Genomic DNA, 9,706 nt, shown 5'->3' with positions numbered 1-9,706 from the left:
GGGTATTTTGTCTCAGCAAGGAAAGACAAGACAATGAGCAACAACAACAAAAAGAATAAAACTGTAGAGTAGGCTTCTGATTTTTGGCTCCCAATGTACATTTAGACATCATCTCTCTTGTCCCTATCTGAAAAAAATGAACAAACTGAAAAGTAATGACTCCTTCTAGATCCATATCATAGGGCAAAGCTAATCCCCAAAGTGGAACAACAGAAAGGTAGACACACAAAGTCATAATTTACTGGAGCAGAACCCAGGAGGGCAAACTCCCCAGTGACGAGTATAATGGCAGAAAACCCAACCTGTGAGTGCCAAATGCCTGAGGCTCAGCGTGGACAGACTTGAGAGTTGAAAACCTTAGAGAGGTCCAGTCTTAGAGGAGACCCCACTTTCACGAGTTTTGTCACCAACAGCCCTGTAAGGTTCTCACAGTGAAGATCAGAAAAAAATCCCCCTCAGCTCTTGCTGGGAGAGAGGAAAAATAGCTACTTTGGAACATGACTGGAGCATTCTGTTCATAACAGGGCTTGCCCTCAAAAGAAATTTTTCTGCTAGAACCTGACCTTCTGTAGCTAACCCAGTCTGTGACCGCCTAACTTAGTATTGACTAACTCATTTCAGGGAAAGGAAATGTCCAACTTCAGTCTCTGCTAGTCTTCCTGTATTTTAAAGGGAGAAACAAACCAAATCAAGCAAAACTGAAAAGGCTTGTGAAGGCCATAGCTCAGAGGCATTCTCACTATAAGACTGAGGCCAGTCCTAGGACTATAGAACGCTTCCCCACCAGCCCCCACCTCTCAATTCACCACCATTAGCCTGCCTTTGTGTTGGATGATACTTGGCAGTACATTCACTGTATTTTTGATCACACCTTGTAAAAACCTTCATAAAACAGAACTTGCAAAACTTCTTCAGAGAGGGGCGAGAATTATGGGATAAATATATTTAAAGCAAGGGGGGTATTTTTAGGAGGGATTAATGGCAGTGTGTCGTCTTTTTATCTCAAAGTTTCACATTTATTTAAAGTAGGAAAATTTTTAAATGAAGAATAAAAGGGTAAGGGTGAAATTGGTGCTGCAGAGTGAATTTGGGCTGAGAAAAATGGGAGGAAAAACAAAAAGATAAAATAAAGGGATCCCCAGAGCGTACAGCATGCTAACATGAGATAACATGAGAGCAAGCTCTTCGTAACATCTTATCTCCTTTCTTATTGGCAATGTGTCTTTTACTGTAATAAAATTCTATTTTTATTTAACCACACACGGTAGGCTTTGATCAGCCTTTTATATAATAAGCAGATGATGATCAGATGCTGAGGAGAAAAAAAGCTATAGTGCTAGGGGAGGGGTGAATTGCAGTTTTAAGGGCAATAGTCAGGAGAGGCCTCACCAAGCAAATGAGATGATGGCATGAGCCATGGAGAAAACATGGGAGAATATAAGGCTTGAAGTCCTGAGAAGAGTATACCTGGCATGTTTGATGAACCACAGAAAACCAGGAGCTGCAGCAGATGGGGTGAGGAAGAGACACACAGGAAGTGAGGTCAGAGCAGTAAAAGAGCAGGATGGGCGTGATTAAAAACCAGGGTCAGTCTGGCTCTTGTGAGAATGGATGGCATGGAGTGCAAGAGTCGAGTCAACAGGCTTTGGAAATTATTTCAGAAAAGAAATAATGATTATTTGGATTAAGGAGGAGGACATGGAGAAGATGAGAAGCGTTCAGATGCTGGATACATTTTGAAGGTAGAGATGACAGATTTTGCTATGAACTAAGGTGAGAGCCAAAGAAAGGAGTCCAAGTTGACCCCAAGGCTTTCGGTCTAAGTAGAAAGAGGAAACTAGACTGAGGGAAAGGAAATCTTTTGTGAGGGAGTCAAGAGTTTAGTCAGAGGTTCTGTAGTGATTGCTACATTGTGTCAACTTGAGAAGTTTAGAAGTTTACCTAAGTAACCCAGTGGGAGGGCTAGGGTCCTCAATTTGTAAACATCCTGAGCTTGTGCAAGAGATGGTGTGAGTGCTATAGCCCCCTGAAGGCAGGTAGCCTGCATACAATATAAGGGAGAAAAGAGGCCCTGCCTTTTGTGAAGAAGACTGGAAAATAGGAGAAAAATCAAGACAGTATAATGTCCCGGAAGACAATCTAATAGAAGGAGAGAGTGAATGCTGGTGAACATTCCTGAACATTCCTGAAGCCTCAGGTGAGGGGAATTTACCATAGGCTTTGGCAATGTGGACACCAAGGACAGGGAGAAGTTTTGGCAGATTCAGAGGCAAAAACTTGATTGAAGGGGACTTCAGAGACATTGAGAGAAGAGGTTTTGAAGAAAGGAGTGGAGATAACTTTTTAGAGGAATTCCTGTGAAAAAGAATGGAAATATGAAATTGTAGCTGAGGGCAATACAGATGAGAGAAATAACACCATCTTCATATGCTGATGGAGTGATCCAGTCAAGGGAAGAAATGATGATGATGCAGGAGAGGGTAAAGGGGGAAATTTCTGGTGCCCCAGTTTTGAATATTTAAAAGAATTAGGGATTAGTGAACAATTCTAGAGTTTAGACTTAAGAAAATAGAAAGTTCATTCCTGGTAACAGGAGAGGAGACAGCATATATGGGCCCAGATGCTGGTGGGCGGGTGGAGGTGTTAGTGGGAACTTGTGGAAGTTCTCCTCTGATTGTTTCTATTTTCTCGGGGAAATAGCAATCAAGGTCAAAAGCTGAGAGTGAAGATGGGGGAGGAGGTGTTGGAAGTTTTAAGGGAGGAGAGAAAATATGGAGCTGTTGTCTAGGAGCGTGGAACAGTAAATGGACTGGGAAGATGCACTACCACTGCATGAAGAGCATACTTAGGTTAAGTCTGTCATGAATTTGAAGGGAGACTGGTAAGCACGGATGAATGTCTTCTTGCTCATTCAGTTTCATGGCTTTGGGCTAGGAGTGATATTTCTGCATGTGAGTGTAACATAGCTGTATATTCACACCTAACAACCTATTACTAAACTAATTTTTAAAGGTGATTTGGTGTAAATTCAACTTCATTTTGAATTGTTGGAAAATATGGGAGGATTTCTCTGGTTAATTGAATATCTTAGACAACTAAGGGCATTTTATTCCATATGAGTTAATTTTTTAATAGAATTAGAAGATGAAAAAACTAATCTGAACATCACATGAGAGTTTTGGGATGACAGTAAATGTTTAAAATATTGAAAAGCATCTCAGCTCCATTATTCTGAAAAGTAATAGTCATAGTACATTGTAGAGAAAAATATAGTTATTTGATTTTCATGCTTGTTTAGAATCCAGATGCATGTCAATAATTTTCAATAATATATAAAAATGACAAGGGATATCACTAAAAAAAAATCTTCACACAAGTCCATCCATTGTCTTAGTTGAATTTATGAAAACACTGGAATAACAGTTTTCTTTCTCTTCATAATTGCCTATACTGTACCTCATGAAGCAACAATGGGGACATACTCAGGTTCCAAATCTTAGTGTCAGTGAGGCTATCATTTTCTAGATTTGCTCCATCTTTGATTGCTGCAAGACAAATGTTTCTTTTCTGGCTGCTTGTGTTTCCTAGTAGTTCAAACTCTTTTTATACTTTTGAATCTGCCTTGCATTATTCACTTATTTTTAAAAATAACTGGTTATATAAGCAATACACAGTCACTGAATATAATTTGGAAAATATGGAAAAGTGGAGCAAAGAAAATATAAGTTTCTTATTATCTTGCCACTTAGATATGAATTAACATTTTGTTAAATTTTAATTTAATATTTTAATTCAGACATGTATCTTTGGAAAATTTTTATCAAATTTTATATCAGCCTATCCTTTTAAATATTTTATTGCAAGATTCTCTCATTATACATCTTTGAAAATAGAGTTTTTAGTGCCTATCTTGTAGGTTGTTGTATGAATGTACTTATAGGATTTTAAGAATTTTCTCATTATTACACAGTTAGTATCTTTTTAAATTTCAGAGAACATAACAATGAGCACCCTTGAAAGAGATTTCTTTTTGTAATGCTGATTATTTTCTTAAGGTTTGTGACAATTAAGCTGGACTGTCAGCTTGATTGGCTTGAGAGCCTCCAGAAGATTAGTAAAGCACACTTCTGAATATGTCTGGATGGGTCATGGGGATGTGACTTTGGGTAATATATCTGGTCTCTGGCCCTTTTCTGACACTGTTCCCCTACTCTGCTTCTACTTTCTCATGTTCCTCCACCTAGGTGTTTTTGTCTGAAAGCCAGCCAACCATAGACCAATCCTGCTGAAACTGTGAGCCAAAATAAACTTCTCCTTTAAATTGTGGGTATCATGTACTTCATACCAGCAAAAGGAAAGTTGACTAGTACAGAAAATTGGTAGCAGAGAAGTGAGCTCATTGCTGTGATAGTCCCTGGTTATGTAGTTCAGAGGCCTTTGGACCTGGTTCATGGGAGGAGTTTGAACATGTTTGAAGATACAGGCTAAAGAGCTCTAGAGTGTTGTGAATAGAGTTTAATGGGTGGTTCTGGTCAAAACTCAGAAGATGAGACTGCTGACAGGAATGTAGACAGGAAAGGGAAGGATCAAGAAGACTCATATAGGACTGAAAACTATATTGAGAATTGGAATAGAGGTCATTCATGTTATACTTTAGTAAAAAATTTGTCTGTGATGGACTAATTGATCTGGTGAAGGAAATTTCGGTAGACCAATGTTCTGGCTGTGGCATGGGTACAGTTCATTGCTTTTATCTTTTTACTTTAAAGATTAAAGAATGAAAATATATTAACAAACACACATACATTTACAAAATAACACAAAAACAGTACAAGCAATACTGAATGTCAGACAAGTTGATAGGAAATTAACAATGGTTGTTGTATTACATATTGATATCTTCAAATTGGTTACTCAGGTAAATAAATATAGGCATACAAGATTGATCAAACAATTAAACATTAACTGTTCCTTTCAATAAAGCAATAGAAGTCAGTAGCACAACCATGTTAGCTATGTGTATACATATATACACAGATATTGTGAAACAAAAGGAAACTGCTCAAAAGTAAAGAACAACTGGGATGAGGGAAAAGAGAAAAGAAAGAAGGGGGAAATTATGTAATTATATTCACTGCTTTTAGTTGGACTTATTTTGACAACTGAGTGCAAAAAGCAGAGCAGAAAGATTGAAAAATCTTAAATTTGGGCCCCAAAAAAGCTGCATGTAAAGTTGGAATTGTGTCTGCTGAAGAGATTAGCACCACTGAAAAGAAACTAAGTGCAGTAAAACTGTGCATTGTGAGTCACTTGTTCTGTGAGTGTTCCACAAGATGAGTAAACAGTTCTAATAAATTTTAACTGGATAAAAAAGTGATATGAATAGTCTATGACTGATAAACAAGTAACTGTCTAACTTGATAAACAAGCATTCTGAGTAGTATATAACACTGAACATCATATGATCACAACTGATCCAGTGGTTTTTTTTCTCCCTTGCTGCAGGATTGTGGGTGATCACCTCCCAACAGCAAGAAGTTATGAAAGAGGTCTCATCTGCAGAGGTAGACGAACCCTTTGTTTCACATGAGATTAAGGAGATGTGTGAAAGATGGGAAACAGTGCAAAATTTTGTAGAAAAGCACCACTTGAATAAGGCTGTAGCAGTGTGAGTGACGACAATGCAATGCCACATTTCTGTGATATCATCAAAAGGAGGCAAAAGCAAGAGTCACTAGATACGTTACTTATTAAACTTGCATGAAATGAAAGATTCTATTGGGCCAATAAATAGCAGTGATTCTGTTATTGATAGTGAAAGTCATTCTGCATAATAACCTTCCTCTCTCTTGCCTTCCTCACACCAGCCATGACAGTTTTCAAAAGTAAGTGCAGATTAATTTGTTTATCTTTCTTCATACTTTTTATATTATTTTACAATATTGCAGTCATTTCTATGTGAATATTGTTGAGTTGTAGAACAAATCTTCTGAGTTTTCATTATTTCTTATGGGGAAATTTGCTTTGCTGTATAAGTGCTTTGAATTACAAGCATGTTTCTGGAATAAATTATGCTTGCAAAGCAAGGTTTTACTGTACTTTGAACTGAGACAAAAAGAAAGAGGCATTTAAAACATCTCAGGAATGAGCACGACACCACCCATTGAAGGCCGCACATGTACAAAAGTATAATCCTTTCATTTGAGAAGAAACCCATTGGGTCTCCTGTTTGAGAAGGACCATCTAGGGAATCAGTTCTGTAGGATTTATTTCACCATGCTTAGCCATCTAGGTACTCAAAAGCCACTGAAACCATGATTCAAGGGGTCTTGGCTACTGCTCAAACTGGTGCTTGATCCTACTGTCATTCACGTGATGCTGGTTTTCCTGTCGTTCAGAATGCAAGAGTTAGGATTATTATGGCTTCTATCTAGATTTTAAAGAAAGAATTGGGAAGCCAGGTGATAACTGTGTGATGGGGTCCCTTCCAGGAACCCTTGAGAGTGTAGCGTGTGAAGCTGTCAGAGTGAAGACAAATGTATATTGGAGAACCCAGGACACCAAAGATGCCTGGAATGTGAAACATCTACAGGGAAAGCTTAGGTGAGAGATGGCAGCCCAAGAGAGAGGATATGTGGGCTGCAATTGGAAAGGCCATAGGGGTGGGCTACCCAAACCTTTTGGAAACCACATCTTACTACAATGTGCCCTGAATCTATAAAAATTAACGTTTGCTCTGCTGGGTTTCAGTCTTTCTTTGACTATTTTCTAATGCTCTACTCCACCCTTTTGGAATAGGAGCATTTACCCTATGTCATTGTATTTTGGGATTAAGTAACATGATTTTTGAATTTTACCGAGGTTTGTAGGTAAAAGTTTATCTTGAGTCTCACAGAAGATTTTGACTTGGACTTTTGAGCAATGCTGAAAATGTTGAGACTTTGGGTAAGGGGTTATGGTATTTTCAGATGTATGCAGAATAGTTTTGTCATTTTAGCAGAATTATTAACTTGCTATTTTTATTTGGAGATTAAGAATGGTTTAAGGAGATATGTTTGGGTGTCAAGTTAAAAGAGGTAGAATGTGACAGTTAAGCTTGTTTTGAGAGCTTTTCAGAGGACTAGTAAGTGGCACTATTGAGTGTGCCTGGGTGGGTAATGGAGGCACAACCTTGAGTTATATAGGTGGTCCTTGGCCCCTTCTCTGGCACTGTTCTTCTGCTCTCCTTCCTGGCCACCATGCACTAAAACGTTTTCTGTCCACCATGCTCTTCTGCTGTGCTATTTCTTCCTCAGAGCCAGAAACCAGGAACAAAATACCCTGAAATCATGAGCCAAAGTAAACCTCTCCTCCTTTAAATTGTGGCCATCAAGTGTTTTATATGAGCAAGGAGAAAGCTAACAAAGTCTTTTCCTAGAAAGGAAATTAGGGGTCATGCAGCATAACATTTTATTAAGCTGTGTTCCATTGCCTTCCATGTATTCTTTCAGTTCATCCACCTCACTTTGTCATCTGACAAACCTCAATGCCATGAAAAGCTAATGACTTCACCTTCGTACTTCTCCTTTTGTGCTTGTGGTGAATGCACAGAACACTCAACTGTCAGCATTTTCTGATCCTTTGTAACGGTGGCTAAGTGTTAGCTGGAAAAACAGAATTGTGTTGCCTGTATTGTCCTGATTGTGAACTCTATTCTAATATGTATTTGTGTATTTTCTATGCTTCTGATTTTTTTTTATCTTCTTGTTCTTAGATATGCCCTGTAAGCAACCTCTGTCCTTCGCTGAACCAGGCATAATGCAAATACATACATATATCGTATGCTAATTTCCATGAGTATAGATTTTTGCTCTTGGAAGACTACTGGGTGCTTTGCTGCTGCTCACCTATGTACACACTAGTTTGTCTTTTCAAAAACCATCCATAGCTTTCTGTTTTCTCTTTCAATGACTTAGCCCCAAAATTTCCTTAAAAATAATAGATTTTCTCTCTTGCCGCACCTTCTCCTGCAGGGCTCTCCAGCTGGACACCTCAGGGGTAGCACTTCATCAGCAGGGTTGGTGAGCATGGTGCTTTTTGCCTTGTGCAGTGCACAGCTCCTTCTCTCCTATTGCAAGTCTGCTCCATTGCACTCCAGATCATAATAAACTCAGCTAATGACTTACCTCTCTTCCTTTTTATGATGTAATTTAATTTCTCACTCAACACTCCATTCTGCCAATGTGGTGAAAAACAATTACTTTTTATCCTCAATGGGACCTATGCAATAGGAAAGCTTGGAAATGAGGCTGGGCAGCAGTTGTTCTGTTGGTTATGAGTCCACCTGCCATTGAAGTCTGTTTAACATTCCTTGGGATAGGGACATCTTCACTGAGCCAGTGTGGGTACTGATAGACCATATTGCTTCTGGTCTCTTAGGTCTTTCTTCAGTAGGGCTGCAGAGGGGCAGGACCTTTATTCTCCGCCCTTGGAATCCACAGATAACTTTCTTTCTACTGCTGCCTTCTTTCACGGCTGTGGAAATCTCTAGAGGAAAATATGCCTCCTTTCATTTTTCTTCAAAAACCTAGCTCTTGGGTTGGGTGTGGTGGTGTATGTTTATAGTCCCAGGTACTTGGGAGGCTAAAGCAGGAAAATTGCAAGTTCAAGGTCAGCCTGGACAACTTAGCAGACACTGTCTCAAAATTTTAAAACTGCATGAAAGACTGGAGATGTATTTCAGTGCCCCGTGGGTTCAATTTTTACTAACACTAGCACACACACACACACACACACACACACACACAGAGACAGACAGAGAGAGAGAGAGAGAGAGAGAGAGAGAGAGAAAGTTGTTTGACTAACCAGTCAAACTAAATTAGAATATTTCCCCCGAATTTCTCAACAGTTGGGGAGAAATGAGAAAAAAAGCCAAAAGGGCTTTTGAGTAAAGACAAAGCTGGCTGAATGATTTTAATACCAGAAGAAGCAGCTCAATAATATCTCAAATGATATTCCCATCACAGTAAACACAATAAAAGCAAGTGTACAAAAACCAGCCCTTTGTTTTGCTACACTCACCCTAATCTCTTCACCACCATCGCCCATGAAAAAATATTTTGCATCAATTGTCTTCATTCTGTTTTCATCTCCCTGCTAGCCACTGGCCCTCCAGCAGTTACTTCCACCATTCTACTGAAACACGGCTCTCAGTCACAGCCCATGTGCTTTCTCTTTCTCCTGCCTTCTCTCTAGCTCTTACTTTCTCCTGTTGGTCACTCTCTTTTCCTCTGTATTATTTGACTATTCTATGTCTGGCTTTGCATCAAGAAATGAGAATGAATCAGATTCTTCTTGTCTTTAAGGAATTTCGAATCATATCAGGCACACAGGTGAGTAAAGAAGCAAGTATTTCACAGAAATTCATCATTTGTGGTTTTGTTGCTGCCAAGCCTGTGGCTCCTTCGAGTAGGTTAAATTCAAGTGTCTGACTCTTCCCCCACACATTTCCTCTCTCTGCTCCTCGCTGGAAGCTCCAAGCAAGACATTGCTGGGGTGTCTTCTCCCTAAGCAAGCTCCCTCACACAAATTCTGCACGTCCAAGTGGGTGAATGGCAAAAGTGTACCTGGGGGCCCAGTCTCTGGATCCCTCTGCAGACGGATGTTTATCATGTTCAGCTACACAGAGCCAGCTAGATGTCCTCTTCTAACCTCGCCTTTGCCTGTT

Source organism: Chinchilla lanigera, unplaced genomic scaffold, assembly GCF_000276665.1.
Source record: "Chinchilla lanigera isolate Chin_1 unplaced genomic scaffold, ChiLan1.0 scaffold00015, whole genome shotgun sequence".
NCBI lineage: Eukaryota > Metazoa > Chordata > Mammalia > Rodentia > Chinchillidae > Chinchilla > Chinchilla lanigera.
The sequence above is the reverse complement of the archived record's forward strand: the minus strand, read 5'-3'. Positions refer to the sequence as shown.